The following is a 16763-nucleotide window of genomic DNA, read 5'->3' on the forward strand; positions in this document are numbered from 1 at the left end:
GAACTAACTGCACCACTGGGATACGCAAGCACTGCTCACCGGCAGTCGGAGCAGGCCCAGGATCGGAATCACACGCGGACCCACAGCACAACGGCCGGCGCGCTAGGTAAGTGCAGGTTGGAGGCTTGCACCCGCAGGAAGCCTCCGACCCGAATTTCTGGGCCATTAGACTGCATTTCCCATGCTTCTGCCCAATCACCCAACCTGTCCAAATCAGACTGGAGTTTCTCTGCACCCTCTTCACAGCGTAAACGCCCACCCAGCTTTGGGTCATCTGCAAACTTGGAGATATTACAACTAGTTCCCTCGTCTAGATCAATTGTATATTTTGTGAATAGCTGGGGTCCTAGCACCAATCCCTGCAGTACCCCACCAGTCACTGCCTGCCACTCAGGAAAAAAACCGCTTATTCCAACACTTTGCGTCCTGTCTGCCAACCAGTTCTCTATCCAAGTCAGTACCTTACCCCCAATCCCATGTGCATTAACTTTGCACGCTATTCTCTTATGCCAGACCTTATCAAAAGCCTTCTGAATGTCCAAATATACCACATCCACTGGTTCTCCCTCATCAATTTTACCAATTACATCCTCAAAAAATTCCAGTAGATTAGTCAAGCATGATTTACCTTTTGTAAATCCATGTTGACTTTGTCCGATCCTGCCACTGTTTTCCAAGTTGCCTGCAATTACATCTTTTATAATGGACTCTAGCATTTTCCCCACTACCGATGTCAGGCTTCCCAGTCTATAATGCTCCGTTTTCGCTGTACCACACTTTTTAAATAATGGGGTTACATTAGCTACCCTCTAATCCATGGTAACTGTTCCAGAGTCTATCGAATTTTGGAAGATGACCAGCAATGCACCTAAAATTTCTAGGGCCACTTCCTTAAGTACACTAGGATGTTGATTATCAGGCCCTGGGAATTTATCGGACTTCAATGCCATCAATTTCCATAACACCATCTCCCTACAAATACTGATTTCATTCAATTCCTCCTTCTCATTAGACCTTATGTTTCCCGACAACTCTGGGAGGTTACTTGTGTCCTCATTTGTGAAGACAGAACAAATGCATGTATTTATTTGGTCTGCCATTTCTTTGCTCCCCGTTATAAATTTCCCTGATTTTGCCTGAAAGGGACCTACGCTTGACATCACCAGTCTTTTTCTATTCACATATCTATAGAAGCTTTATAAAGTCAGTTTTATGTTCACTGCAAGCTTACTCTCCTAATCTATTTTCCCCCTCTTAATTAATCCCTTTGGCCTCCTTTGCTGAATCCTAAACTGCTCCCAATCCTCAGGTTTGCTGTTTTTTCTGGCCAAATTATATGTCCTCCCCTTGGATCTTATGCTATCACTAATTTCCCTTGTTAGCCACGGTTGAGTCACCTTTCTTGTTTCATTTTTATGCCAAACAGGGATGAACAAATTCTGTAGTTCATCCATGCGATCTTTAAATGTTTGCCATTGCCTATCCACCGTCAACCTTTTAAGTAACGTTCCCCAGTCCATCCTAGCCAACTCGAGTCTCATACCACCTTATTTAAATTCAGGACCCTAGTCTCTGAGTCAACTACTTCGATGAGGGGATCTCATCGAAACCTATAAAATTCTGTCAGGCCTGGACAGACTAGATGCAGGAAGGATGTTCCCGGTGGCCAGATAAGGGGTAAGGGGTAAGCCATTTAGGACTGAGATGAGGAGGAATTTCTTCACCCAGAGAGTGGTGATCCTGTGGAATTCTGTGCCATAGAGCGCGGTGGAGGCAAGTTCATTAAATATATTCAAGAAGGAGTTGCATATATTTCTTGAGGCTAAAGGGATATGGGGAGAAGGCAGGGACAGGGTATTGAATTTAGATGATCAGCCATGATCTCATTGAATGGCGGAGCAGGCTCGAGGGGCCGAATGGTCTACTCCTGCTCCTATTTTTTATGTTTCTATGTAAGATAAAGCGAGTTGCGCCGTGATTTGGATTCGAACCGAGGTTGTTGCGGCCACAACGCACTAACTACTATACGATCACGGTACCACACATAAGTTGCTGTAGTCTTAATCTGGCCACAGCAAAGGCATCGACAGCTCAGCTTAGAAAAGATGGATTATTGGTGAAGAGGCCAAAATCAGCACCGCCAGAAATTATGACAGCGGTGGAATTCGACCCAATACCTACAATATTTGGAGCCTTAATCCAGAAGGGAACTGGTGCAGCCGCAGTTACATTTAAAAGGATTGTGGTCCTTTCACAAGAGAAGAAACTCACACCCGGAGGGTCAGAAAGAGAAAAAACGGCTTCGATTGTGAATTAAACCCAGGCCTCCACTGTGAATCGAATCCAGGCCTCCCTACTATACCAGACATGCGCTTTGATCAACTAAGCCACGGAGCCAAATCAGTCTGAGGTCATTTGATGTTGATCCATCTCGCTTGTCTACCTCGCCATGTGTCCAGATGCTGTCTGCATCTCCCGCCGCGTTTATCTCAGTGTCAATCTGTGAGTTGCTTCTGAAACATAAGACCTGTGTTTGTGTCTTATATGAAATAAATGAGCTAATAAGACAATTCTTCCTCTGACACTGGGGAACTAATGAGCCGAACATTTATAACAAGGTATTGTTTATTGTGATGCAGCAAATACAATGTTCAGCGGACGAGTTTCTCGGAGCGATGTGTCTGATCCTCTCATTTATGCGTTTGTAAAAGGTTTGGGAAAAGACGCAGATGTAAATAATTTACACGGAAATCATCTAAACGTATCTTCAAGTATCGCGTTCACCCACAAAGAAGATCAAACTCACGGATTCAAAAAGCTGACGTGTAATCAGCTCTGTGGTGCTAATGGACTCTGGTTCGAGCCCCACTGGCGTCTCTGTTCAATCAGGTTTTGGTGATGAACTTTTGTAGCAAAACCACAACTCGTTCATTGATGTCCTTCAGAGACTGGGAATCGCCAAAGAGGTCGATTGAATTGTGCTTAATTAACATTGAAATATGTTGTTTACTCCACGTGTGTTGTGTCGACAAACCCTGTGAATTCTGTCCTCTGCAGCTCAAACATTCTCCGGAGAAAAGACAATCCGACCTTCTGGAACGGTAAAAAGACATCATTTGAGCATGTGAACCTCTCCAATATCAATCAATGAAACCCCCCGAGCAAGAATCAGGCCCCGAGACCAACGAATCGTCATATTTCGCTGCCACCCACTGCTTCTGTCCATCCAATCCCGCTTTCTTATACAATTTTCAACAATATCAAGCGGTTCACGAAATATTTCAAATCAAAAATATTAGCCTCACTTCACCTGATTCGCTTTGACAGACCGAATTTTACTTTTCTGAATTACTTTCTCTGCCGTCTCAGTCAGGATTTCTTTTTTTACGCGTTTCTGCTGCTGTTGCAGGTTAGATCAGCCTTGGTTCAAGAAACCCTGCGAAGTCCATCAGGGGAAACAGACAGAGAGACAAGGGACAGGGAGAGACAAACATTTGCTTCCAAGGAAAATTAAGATTGCATATGACAAGTTTTGCGATTGGACAGATTTATGAATAGAGCTTAGGGAGACACACACTCCCGTGTCCTGAGATCCACTAACTATCTCAAGTCAACAATATTGGACTCTCTTTACAAAGCAACTTTTGAATCGACGACTTGTATTATCGAGTAAAACTTTGCCGAATTAATTGCTTTACATTGTCGTCTGTCTCGGAATCCTCATATCATACACTCTACCATAAGTGAACTGTACTCACATTGCTGCTTTCTTTCACTCTGAGAGAGAAGAGTTCTGAGTGTGGAGACATTAACCACGAATTCATCAGCTGGGCTGCACCTTTACTTTCCCAACCATCTCAGTCTTTCCGTACCCATCTGTGCTGGGGTTGCTCGAGAAGTCTGAAAAGTCCATCAGCGGAAAACAAGAGACAAAGAGAGATGCAAAATAAAGAGAGTAAATGTGCAGTTCTGACAGTCTGCGCCTACTGAGAGAATTGCAGGAAGCTCTCTCTCAGTCCCGGGCGGGTTATGATTGACAGCTACAGGCTGTGTGTATTGAGAGAAATGCAGAAAGATCCCTGTCAGTCCCGGGCGGGTTATGATTGACAGCTGCAGGCTGCGTGTATTGAGAGAAATGCAGGAAGCTCCCTGTCAGTCCCGGGCGGGTTATAATTGACAGCTGCAGACTGTGTGTATTGAGAGAATTGCAGGAAGCTCCCTGTCAGTCCCGGGCGGATTATGATTGACAGCTGCAGGTTGTGTGTATTGAGAGAAATGCAGGAAGCTGCCTGTCAGTCCCGGGCGGGTTATGATTGACAGCTGCAGACTGTGTGTATTGAGAGAATTACAGGAAGCTCCCTGTCAGTCCCGAGCGGGTTATGATTGACAGCTCAGACTGTGTGTACTGAGAGAATTACAGGAAGCTCCCTGTCAGTCCCGGGCGGGTTATGATTGACAGCTGCACGCTGTGTGTATTGAGAGAAATGCTGGAAGCTCCCTGTCAGTTCCGGGCGGGATATCATTGACAGCTGCAGGCTGTGTGTATTGAGAGAAATGCAGAAAGCTGCCTGTCAGTCCCGGGCGGGTTATGATTGACAGTTGCAGACTGTGTGTATTGAGAGAAATGCAGGAAGCTGCCTGACAGTCCCGGACGGGTTATGATTGACAGCTGCAGACTGTGTGTATTGAGATAATTACAGGAAGCTCCCTGTCAGTCCCGGGCAGGTTATGATTGACAGCTGCAGGCTGTGTGTAGTGAATGAAATGCTAGAAGCTCCCTACACCTCAACTCCATTTAGCCGCCTTTTCTCCATGTCCGTTGATTAGCTCACCAAACATAAATCTATCGTTCCGTCTTGCAACCTCCAATTGACCCCCAACACCCACAAGCTTTTCGCGGAAGAGAGTTCCAGATGTTCATTACCATTTGTGTGAAAAAGTGATTCTTGATTTTGCTCCTGAAGGGCCAAGCTGTAATTTTAAGATTTTATTCCCTTGCTCTTGATTCACCCATCAGAGGAAATACTTTCTCTGTATCTACCCTATCCAATCCCTTTTACATTTTAAACAGCTTGATAAGATCACCCCTCAATCTTCTTCGAGACTCAGAACTAATCCAGTTAGAAATGAAGCAGTAAATCGGTCTCAGTAAAATGGACCGTGAGATTGTGCAATGCACTGGCCCAGAGCAGCTGATTTAAAACAGGAGTTTAAAGACCGGCAGCGTGTGGGAGGAAGGGGAGAGAGAAGGAAGAGAGTCACAGGTAAAGTCAGCTTGGAAACCAGCGGCTCTGAATCTGCTTTGAATCCCCCCCCCCAATGTATTGTAAACACCTTTATTGTCATATAGATACACTTATGTGTTTGAAAGAACATTAAATGGGATTTAACGCTGTCTCTGTTATAAGATAATTGTTTTATATATTTGAACCCACCTGCTGTGTTTAGTTTCTATCCTGAACATTTAGCTGTAACTTAGAATCAGGTTATAATCTAGAGAAAAGGTTTCAGCAGCCGGCGGGCCGGGAGCAGTGGCTGAGGCTGAACTGTGTCATGTGGGAGTACACAATATCTCTGCTCTTTATATCCATTATCGTGCAGAATATTCAATACTGTTCTCAACATCTTATATTCCTCTTAAATATCGGAGGGGTTTACAGTAATGTAATGATCGATACGATTCATTTCTATTTTATAAACCAGCGAAATAGTCATTGCTGAGATTAAACACACACCTCGTTAGCGATTTCGGAAATTAACTTGTTGAACCCTGCGATGGCCGAGTGTTTAAGGCATTGTAATTAAAATCTCATTGGTGGAACCCGCTCAGTGTCGGACTCCACGCGGATCTCAGTGATGAACAAATAGTTCAATATCTATAATCCGCTCTGTTCAAGAATGCATGCTGGGAGGCTTGGCCAAATTCCGAAAGTGTTCTAGACTGTCTGGAAGCTACAGATAAGGAGGCCTCGAGACACTGTGGGGAACTGTTGTCAACATCAGCCGTTGTCTGGTGGCATCAGTCTGTGTGACCATGGGAGAGAGAGAATGCTAATTCACTGGAAAGCTTGTTTTTGTCTGTAGGAATGATCTAAGAGCAGCCATTCTAAAGTGAAAAAGTGAACACAGTCCACAGATAGTCCAGGAGACAGAGTAATGGGGAGGATCCCTCGAAGAGGTAAAACATAAACACCAAGGTGGGCAACAGCAAATAATGAACCTCTCCATTTCCCGGAGCAGAGGAGTTGGCCATTCTGAGTTTCGAGTTCCACCACTGACTTAAAGGTTGTCCGAATCTCTATCTGTTAAACTTGTATTATACTGGGAATAATAACCTTTGTTAGAACATTTTAAAGCCTTGGTTTATCTTACCTCTGATTATCCTAAAGAGTAAAGAAAGTTCAAACAAAACCCCATAAGGATCTATTCGCAGAATCATATAATGATACAACAACAACAGCAAAAACTTGCATTTACAGAGTGTATTTAAAGTCGTCAAACGGCCCAAGGCGCTTCACAGGAGCATTATCAAAACAAATTGACACCGAGATACATGAGGAGATATCAGGGCAGATGACCAAATGCTTGGTCAAAGAGGTCGGTTTTAAGGAGCATCTTGAAGGTGAAATCAGAGATGGTGAGGCGGAGAGGTTTATGGGGGCAATTGCAGAAATTAGGGACTAGGCAGCTGGAGGCATGGCCACCGATGGTGGACTGATTAATGTCGGGGAAGAGGCCAGAATTGGAGGAGCACAGATACCTCGGAGCGCTGTAGGACTGGAGGAGGTTGAGAGATAGGATGGGGCGAGGCCATGGAGGATTTAAAAACATGAATGAGAATATTCAAATGGAAGCTTTGGTTAATGGGGAGTCAATGTCTTCTTTTTCTCTTAGGCACACCCTCGGAACCGAGGATGACTTGCTTCCACGCTAAAAATGAGTTCTCAGGTGGCTGATGAGTCCAATGCTGGAGCTGCAGTCACTGTCACAGGTGAGGCAGACGGTTTTTCAAGGGGCAGGTGTGTGGGGTGCTTGGGCTGACGTGCGCTCCTTCCACTGTTTGTGCTTGGCTTCCGCTTGCTCCCGGCAAAGAGACTTGAGGTGTTCAGCGCCTTCCCAGATGATTCTCCTCCACTTTGTGCGCTCTTGGGCCAGGGATTCCCAGGTGTAGGTGGGGATATTGCACTTTTTCAAGGAGGCTTTGAGGGTGTCCTTGAAGCATGTCCTCGGCTCACCATCGGCTCTCTTGCCTTGTCGGAGCTCCGAGTAGAGCGCTTGCTTTGGGAGTCTCATATCGGGCATGCGGACGATGTGCCCGTCCATTGGAGCTGATCGAGCGTGGTGAAAGTTCCGATGCTGGGGATGTTGGCCTGAGCGAGAACACTGACTATGGATTTGCAGGATCTTGCAAAGGCAGCTTTGATGGTACCTCTCCAGTGCATTGAGGTGTCTGCTGTATATAGTCTATGCCTCTGAGGCATAAAAGAGGGCGGGTATAATTACTGCTCTGTAGACCATGAGTTTGGTGCTGGGTTTGAGGACATGGTCTTCAAACACTCTCTTCCTCAGGCGACCGAAGGCTGCACTGGTACACTGAAGGCGGTGCTGGACTTCGTCAACGACATCTGCCTTTGTTGACAGTAGGCTCCCAAGGTATGGAAAGTGGTTCGCGTTGTCCAAGGCCCCGTCATGAACTTTGATAATCGGGAAGTTGTACTGTGTGGCGGGGACAGGTTTTTAGAGGACCTTTGTCTTTCGGATGTTTAATATAAGGCCCATGCTCCCATATGCTTCAGTGAAGGTGCAGACGACGGTTTGGAGTTCGACCTCAGAGTGTGGGCAGAAGCAAGCATCGTCTGCATACTGTTATTTGATGACAGAGGATGGGACGACCTTTGATCTGGCCTGGAGGTGACGGAGGTTGAACAGTTTCCCGTTTGTTTTGTAAATTAGCTCTGTACGTGAATTGGGTCTGTGGGGGATTTGTTGGTCAGGATCACGGTTTGCCTGTTGTTGCAACGCAGGCGGAAGATGGTGACAACATTTTGAAGGCAACCGTATTTGAGGAGGACACTCTATAATCCCTCATTGTTGACAGTATCGAAGGCCTTTGTCAGGTCCAAGAAGGCCATGTACAGCGGTTGGTGCTGTTCCCTGCATTTCTCTTGCAGTTGACGCGCAGTGAAGATCATGTCCATTGTGCCCCTTAGTGGGCGGAATCCTCATTGTGACTCCGGGAGGAGCTCTTCAGCCACTGGATGAAGGCGATTCAGGATGATTCTTGCGATGACTTTCCCTGTGGCAGACAGCAGGGAGACTCCTCTGTAATTACCGCAATCGGACTTGTCACCTTTCTTGAAGATGGTCAAGATTACGGCGTCTCTGTGCTCTCCTCCTTCTAAATAGGGAAATGAGTTCATATATTCACACCAACAGTACTTCTCCGCCATGTTTTAGCGCCTTGGTGGGGATTCCAACTGCTCCTGAGGCCTTGTTGTTCTCCAGTTGTCGGATGGCCTTTTCAACCTTATGCCGGGCTAGGATTGTGCTGAGGTGGTGGCGGGTAGCATGCTGCGGGATGGAGTTGAGGACACTCGCATCAAAGTCAGAGTTTTGGTTAAGGAGATCATCGAAGTGTTCCTTCCAGCGGACACTGACTGCCTCCCTGTCTTTGATGTGTACCTCCCTGTTCTTGGTCCGCAGTGGGCTAGGACCTTGGGTGCGTGTGTCATAGTTGGTCTTGACTGCGCTAAATAACTAGTTATGCTTCTGCTCCCTAATCATTTGTTTTTTTCCCGCTGGCCTTTCATTGGGGGTCCATCTCTGAGGGAGGAAGAGAGAGGAAAAGACGCATATCCGATTCGCGTTCTACTTTCATGCAATGGTCCATGTTTATTTTCCTATTGTATGAACAGCGCAGGGGCACAGACTGGAAAGGCCAGCGTATCAAACAATGATGAGGATGGGATTCGAATCCACGCATGCAGAGCACAATGGATTAGCACCACCATCAGTTCTAATGGTCGGTTTTGAGCCAGGTTCAGAGCAGAAAAGAAAACATTTCACCCAGCGAGTTAATCGACCGTGCACCACTCCACCGCTCTCCTCATAGTCCTACAAGTTTTTCCGTTCCGACTATATATCAGTAATTTGAGCCATACCATTAGCTAAGTGTAGCAATATTGGAGGAGAAGGTGACCTTGGACAGAAGGATCTGTAGTGTTTTAGTTTTAACTCTCGTCACTCTTTAGGGTAATCACAGCTAAGATGAAACAAAGCTTTAAACTTTTCAAACAATTGGTTATATTAACATAATAATACAAATTTTACAGATAGAGATTTGTACAAACTTTATGTCATTTGTGCAAAACGAAACTCAGAATGGTCAATTTTCTGCTTTAGGAGACGGGGAGATTAATTATGTGTTGGCATCCTCCTTGTTGTTTTTCTAGTCGATCTTCGCAGTCTCCTCTCCATTTTTCTGTCTCCTGGACTGTCTCCTGGAATGTATTCTGCTTTTTACTTTAGAATGACCGCTCTTATACCATTGCTGCTGACAGAACAAGCCTTCCAGTGACTTTCCATTCTCTCTCTCCCATGGTTACACAGACTGATGCTACCGGACAGCACCGAGTGTATCCGAAGGTTCCTCAGAGACTCTCGAGACCTCCTTATCTGGAGCTTCCAGACAATCTGCCTTCGAGACACACAACAATGCAAAATCGTCGAGCAGAAACTGATAGCCAAATTCCGCACTTATGAGGACGGCCTCAACCGCGATCTTGGGTTCATGTCACGCTACATGTAACCCCACCTGACGTAGGGTCACCCAGACTTGAGTCGTCGTTGGTTTGTTCTCTTTACACAGATGCGGCCGGATCTGCTGTGATTTCCAGCAAAAAAAAACAATGTTTTTTGTCTGTTTTTTGTTTTTCATACAGACCCCCAGCATCTGCAACATTTGACCCCTTGTGACCCGACCTCATTGTTCTTTGATGTAATGTTTTCCTGACTAACCTGTTTGGACATCATTCACACCTTTGATTGCTGTGATTATCTTTCTGTCGAGGTGTGATAAATGGCAGTTAGAAAGATTGCCTGTAATCATCTGGCATTATTCTCTGACTATATAAGCTGTGTCTTTATGCATCTCTCCATTTCACCTAACGAAGGAGCAGCGCTCCGAAAGCTTGTGATTTCAAATAAAACTGTTGGACTATAACCTGGTATTGTGTGACTTCTTACATTTGGCTAATCAAGGCAAGTATCCCATATGCCTTCTTAATCAATTTATCAGGGATCTATGTACATGCACATCAAGGTCTCTCTGACCCTCTGTCCTACCTAGGTTCCTACTATTCATTGTGTATTCCCTTGCCTTGTTAGTCCTCCCAAAATGCATCACCTCAAACTTTTCAGGTTTAAATTCCATTTGCCACTGTTCTGCCCATCTGACCAACCCGTCTATATCGTCCTGTAGCCGGAGGCTTCCCTCCTCGCTATTTACCACTCCACCAATTTTCGTGGAATCTGCAAACTTACTGATCATACCTCCTACATTCATATCTAAATCATTAATGTTCACTAAACAGCAAGGGACCCAGCACTGACCACTGCGGTACACCAATGGACACAGGCTTCCAGTCACAAAAAGAACCTTCGACCATCACATTCTGCCTCCTGCCACTAAGCCAATTTTGTATCCAATGTGCCGAATTGCACTGGATCCCACTGGCTCTTAACTTCTTGACCAGTCTCCCATGCGGGACGTTGTCTGAAGCTTCTGGTCTGATCTCGTCAAAATAAGATCCAGGCGAAGAAAATAACAAAACAATAACCTTGCAGCTTGAGCGTAATTCTTTCTCGTCTCTTGAAATCTTGCAAAAGAGCATTGGTGACAATTTGAATGCGCCTTCCTCGCTGGCGGATCTCTCCGGCTCTGAGAGGGGTAAATGCAGGCCCCAACTCCACCTCTTATTTATTTGAGCATTGAATGGAGCTTTAAACAGTATTGCAGCAAGCAGGAAAACCCGAGCGGATTTCAAGACTAACGCATTAACCCTTCTGGCCATCGCAGCTGCAAGCGGCAGGTGCTGCGCGGCCGGAGAGCAGAGAGTTGCTGTTTTGCTTCAAAATTTCACTTTCCAGCGCTGGAACCAACGGACCCTATCCTAAAATTGGACTTTGGTGGGACTCGAATCGACAACCTCTGAATGTTTCTATAGAATGCAATCAGCGAGAAGTCCAATGCGCGAGCTATTGCATCACTGAGCGCAGAATTCTCAGCACCTTGTTCAGGAGAATCCTTGTTTCTGTTGAACATGCTGTAGGAAACATGTACAGTTAATCCATGAGTTTACTCGTCTTCCCGTTTGTGACAAATGTCTTGTCACTGCGTTGGAATGGAGTCTGTTTCTTAACATCAGATTTACTGATTTAAGAGTGTAAACGCCTCCACTCCCTCCTATAAATAAGTAAAACTCCCATCCGCTATTGCAACATTGTGGGCCCGAGGAACTTCAGTGCCCACATGGAACAGCTAATAAGAACATAAGAAATAAGAGCAGGAGTAGGCCACACGGCCCCTCGAGCCTGCTCCACCATTCAATAAGATCCTGGCTGATCATCGACCTCAATTCCACTTTCCTGCCCGATCTCCATATCCCATGATTTCCCTAGACTCCAAAAATCTATATCTCTCAGCGTTGAATATAATCAAAGACTCAGCATTCACAGGATAAGGAGATAACATTTGGAGACACACCAATTGTACTTTCGCATCCGGTAGAAATGTCATAAGCAAAATCAATGCGATTTCCAGATGAGGTTTGAATTCACAACCTCGGCATCTCCCGAGCGTGGACTGTAATAAAAGGACCGCGTGCTAACCGATTGCGCCACTAGAGCCGCGCGCAGGCACTGTGAGGTCTCAGTGCTCCCATCACACAGCTGCCTTTTCCACCTGTCTTATAAGTGAGAAGACATCGACTCATTCAGCAGAGAAGGAGGCCATTCATCCCGTTCTGTCTGCAGGAAGCTATCAATTATTCAGACTCCACTGATTTTTCTCCATAGCCCGCTTTATGTTCGTGTGTATCTGTTTATTATTTCTGTTGAATTTGGATATATGTGCCTGATATTTATAAATACATTTGTGTATCTTTCTGTGAGTTTTAAATGAAATTGTGTGTAACTGCCTTAGTTATCAAATTATTTGTGTTCATCTGTGTTATTATAAATGTGTTTGTTTGTACCTCTGTTTTATTTATGAACATGTCTCTGTGTATCGCTCTGTTATAATTATATTTGCGTTCATTTAAGAGTTATGTACAAATAAAATAGATACAAATACACACAGAGAATATACATTTAAAACGATGCGTCGCAATAAAATTACAAACAAAACTTGCATTCAAATACATAAACACTAACACAGATAAACAAAATGTATTTATATACAACACAACAACTCACAACTACATTTGTTACTAACACAGTGAAACCAACAGATATTTACAATTACCACAGATAAAAGAAAAAGTTGCTCACTCCGGTTCCTCGGGAAATGCTGCTGTGCCTGTTTTTGCTGTGCTTGTGCTCTGTGTGTGGGAAGGTTTGGCCGGGCCGCGGTATATCGTTTCCCAGGGATGGGCTGTAATGCGCTGTCTGAGGCTACATTCACTGCTCTATTATATATGTAATAATAATGACCTGGACTTGGTTATACGGGGCATAATTCCTTGTATTCTATGATTCCATCGAACCAGCGCTCGTTATAGACATTGCATCATTTCCATTGCTTATGAAATCGATGGCAACATAAATCGGGCTGTTTCTATAATGGGCGTCCGATTACGATGCCCGGTTTTTTCCTGGATGACAAGTTGAAGGTTTACTCGTTTATCATTATTCCCTTTATCTCCGTCATTTCACTCCAGTCAAATGAACTGAGTTTAGGTGTCAGCCGTGGCTCAGCGGCAGCAAACTCAAGCCCCACTCCAGAGACTTGAGTACATAATCCAGGCTGACACTCCAGTGCAGTACTGAGGGAGAGCTGCACTGTCGGTGGTGCCGTCTTTCGGATGTAGACGTCAAATCGAGGCCTCGGGTATTCAATGGCACTATTTCGAAAATAACAGAGTATTTTTGCTAATGTAGTGCCCATTATTTATCACTCAACCAACGAGACTAAACAGATGATCTGGTCATTAAGATTGGTAAAATGATTTGAAGTTAAATTTGTTCCCAATAGATAATATTATTTTGTGCTAACTACTCTTTAGTTCTTTCCCCGCTAGTGTATCATTCAGTGTCAATCTCAGAGGAAGGAAGAAGGAAGGGAGGGAGGGAAAGTTCTATCTCTCATTCGTGATCACTGTCCCACCTTCATTCAATTACAATTGGGTGAACAATTCTAATGGTCAGTCTTAATTTCAATAAGCTAGAAACAATGCAGGGACACAGACCGGGGTCATCACTGTCAAGATTAGGAACCAAGGCCTATTATATATAGAATAAAGAGACATGATTATCTGCATTAAACGTCGTACAGAATAATGACAAAGATGTGATTCGAACACAAACATGCAGAGCGCAATGGATTAACAATACGACAGCCTTGACCTCACGGACATTAATCTAATTGAAAGTGTTTGGTGAAATAACAGAGAGGATTGTTGAAGGGAATGCAAAGGATGTTGTCTGCATGGATTATCGGAAGGCGATTGACAAAGGACCACATAGAAGGTTGATTAACAAATTTTAGGTTCATGGAATAGGTGGGTCAGTGGCAGCTTGGATAAGGAATTAGCTTAAGGACAGAAAGCAGCGTGTTGAGGTATATGGCTGTTTTTCAGACTGGAGGATGGTAGACAGTGCTGTTCCCCAAGGATCAGTGCTGGGGCCACTGCTTTTTTTGAAATATATAAATGACCTTGATCTTGGAATAAAGAGTAGAATTTCTAAATTTGACGATGACATCAAGCTTGGGCGTGTGGCAAACAGTGATGATGATACCAATCGACTGCAACAGGACATAGAAAGGCTAGCAGAATGTGCAGACAAGTGCAGATGGAATTTAATACACAGAAGTGTGAGGTGGTGCATTTTGGCAGAAGAAACAGGGAGAGGCAATATGCACTTAATGGCACAGTTTTAAAGAGAGTGCAGGGACAGGGGGACCTGGGAATGAATGTGCATAGGTCCCTGAAGGTGGCGGGACATATTGAGAGAGTGGTTAAAGAAACATATGGGATCTTGGGCTTCATAAATAGAGGTATTGAGTAAAAAAGAAGAGAAGTTATGCTGAACCTTTATAAAGCGCTGGTTAGGTCATAACAGAACGGTTGCGTCCAGTTCTGGTCACCACACATTAGGAAGGATGTGAAGGCCCTTGACAGGGTGCAGAGGATATTTACCAGAATGGTTCTGGGGATGGGGGATCTTAGCTATACGGACAGGTTGGAGAAGCTGGATCTGTTTCCATTAGAGCAAAGGAGGCTGAGGGGTGATTTTGATAGAGGTGTCCAAGGTTATGACGGGTTTTTATAGGCTAGACGGGGAAAGGCTGTTCCTACTAGTTGATGGTAGAAGGAATAGAGGACACAAATTTAAGGTTTTGGGCAAGAGATACAGGGGGGATGCGAGGAAAAACTTTGTTACATAGCCAGTGGTGATGGCCTGAAACTTGCTTCCGATGGAAGTGGTGTAAGCGGAGACACTCAATATTTTCAAGGGGAGACTGGATAGACAATTGAGCGGAATAAACTTGCTACGGGGTTAGAGCGGGGGAATGGGACTGGCTGAATTGCTCTACAGAGAGCCAGCATGGACTCGATGGGCCGAATGTCTTCCTTCTGTGTCGTTCTGACTCTAAGACCTCGTCTCACTTCTTCCTCACATTCCATTTCCAGCTTTTTGCATCCAAACAGAAATACTGCCCAAGAAAGTCCCCTTTGCTGCTTGACCTGCCCGTGCACCCAGACCGACAATGTTGAAAATGTACAACCAGCTTCTGTAAGCAAAAGGCCTTCCATTACTTAAGGTGAGGGTCTGTCAGAAGCGGTCCATTTTAAGACAGATTCAGAATAGAGAAGACAACGTTTCGCCGAGTGAGTTAATCGATCACAGCAGGACTCGAATCTGCAAGCGTCCAATAACTTAACAATGCATTAGTCGAAGTCAGACGTCTTATCCTTTCAGTCACGCGGCCGCAGTCGACGCTAAAAAAGATTGTTGTTGGTGAACTGTGATCAACTCCAGGGCAACAGCTCATAAAAGGAAGTGGATTTAGGAAAGGATCAACATAATGGCCCAGAAATTCGGGTCCCAACGCGTGAGTACGGACGGAGTACTCACGCGTGGACCCGATGGAAGTGCCGGTTTCTTGCATGCACTACGCATGCGCGGGAAACCGGCATTTCCGATCCTCTGAACCAAGGGGTTCAGAGGTCGAACGCGTGCGGGCAGGAGTCTGCGTGTGCGCATTGAACTTCCTCTTTTTTTACAGGTTTGCCTGTGCGTGAAGGCCTCTACATTTTACACATTAAAAAACCAGACGTAAGGACTACATTTTCAAAGGTAAGTGGTCAATTAATTAAAATTAGAACATTTTTTCCACAGGTTTATTATTTTTAAATACTTTACAGTAAGGTAAGTGTAATTTTAGCCCCGATTTTTTGTAAAATTATTTTTTTCAAAATTTAAATTATTGTTTAAAATAGTTATTTAATGTTATTTATAGTTGATTTAAAGAGTGTGATTATTTTTCAAATTTATTTTAAGGTTAAGTACTGTTTTGGGCGCCCGGAGTTTTCATGAGTTTGACAGGTCTTTCTGTCAAACTCATGAATGGACTTTTCCCTCCTCCGATTGGTTGCCCGTGGCTCACGTGATCCCAGCCGACGCCTCGCACTAAGTACGCCGCTGGATCACGCAAGCACAGCGTGCCGGAAGCTGGACCGGGCCACAGAGTGGAAATGCACGCAGGCCCAGGCCTCAACTGCCGGCGCACTAGGTAAGTGTAGGCCGGGGGGCTTGCACCCGTGGGAAGCCCCCGACACGAATTTCTGGGCCATTAGCTGTGTTCGAACCAGCGCAGAGAAACCCAATGTAACTTCGAGCACAAACACCTTAACAACTCGATCATCACAGCTGAAATCGCTCTCCTTTCAAAATGGCTAACACACAGAATGATACGGGACTGTGAGATCACCCGGTTTAAAGAGACACAGAATGATCCAAGACTGTGAGCGCTCCCGATTTAAACAGACACAGAATGACCCGGGACTGTGAGCACTCCCTGTTTAAAAAGACACTGAGTGATCCGGGACTGTGAGCACTCCCGGTTTAAAAAGACACTGAGTGATCCGGGACTGTGAGCACTCCCTGTTTAAAAAGACACTGAGTGATCCGGGACTGTGAGCACTCCCGGTTTAAACAGACACAGAATGATCCAGGGCTGTGAGCTCACCCGGTTTAAAGAGACATTGGAGTTCCGGGACTGTGAGCACTCCCGCTTTAAATAGATACTGAGTGATCCGGGACTGTGAGCACCCCCGGTTTAAAAAGACACAGAATGAGCAGGGTACTGAGTTTGGATGATCAGCCATGATCTCATTGAATGGCAGAGCAGGCTCCAGGGGCCGAATGGCCTACTCCTGCTCCTACCTTCTATGATCCGGAACAGACAACAATCCCGATTAAGATTAGTAGCGAAGTCAAATGCCTTATCCATTAGGCCAAGGACATTTCGGGTGCAATCC

At 45.1% G+C, this 16763-nt stretch overlaps 1 pseudogene; it reads left to right on the forward strand.

Annotated features, from left to right (window-relative positions):
• Positions 1-3151, forward strand: part of LOC147095336 (putative G protein-coupled receptor 139) — a 59865-nt pseudogene extending 56714 nt beyond the window's left edge.
• Positions 3152-16763: the final 13612 nt, after the last annotated feature.

Source organism: Somniosus microcephalus, unplaced genomic scaffold (assembly GCF_052327205.1).
Source record: "Somniosus microcephalus isolate GS21.2 unplaced genomic scaffold, FLI_Smic_1.0 unresolved_chr1, whole genome shotgun sequence".
Lineage (NCBI taxonomy): Eukaryota > Metazoa > Chordata > Chondrichthyes > Squaliformes > Somniosidae > Somniosus > Somniosus microcephalus.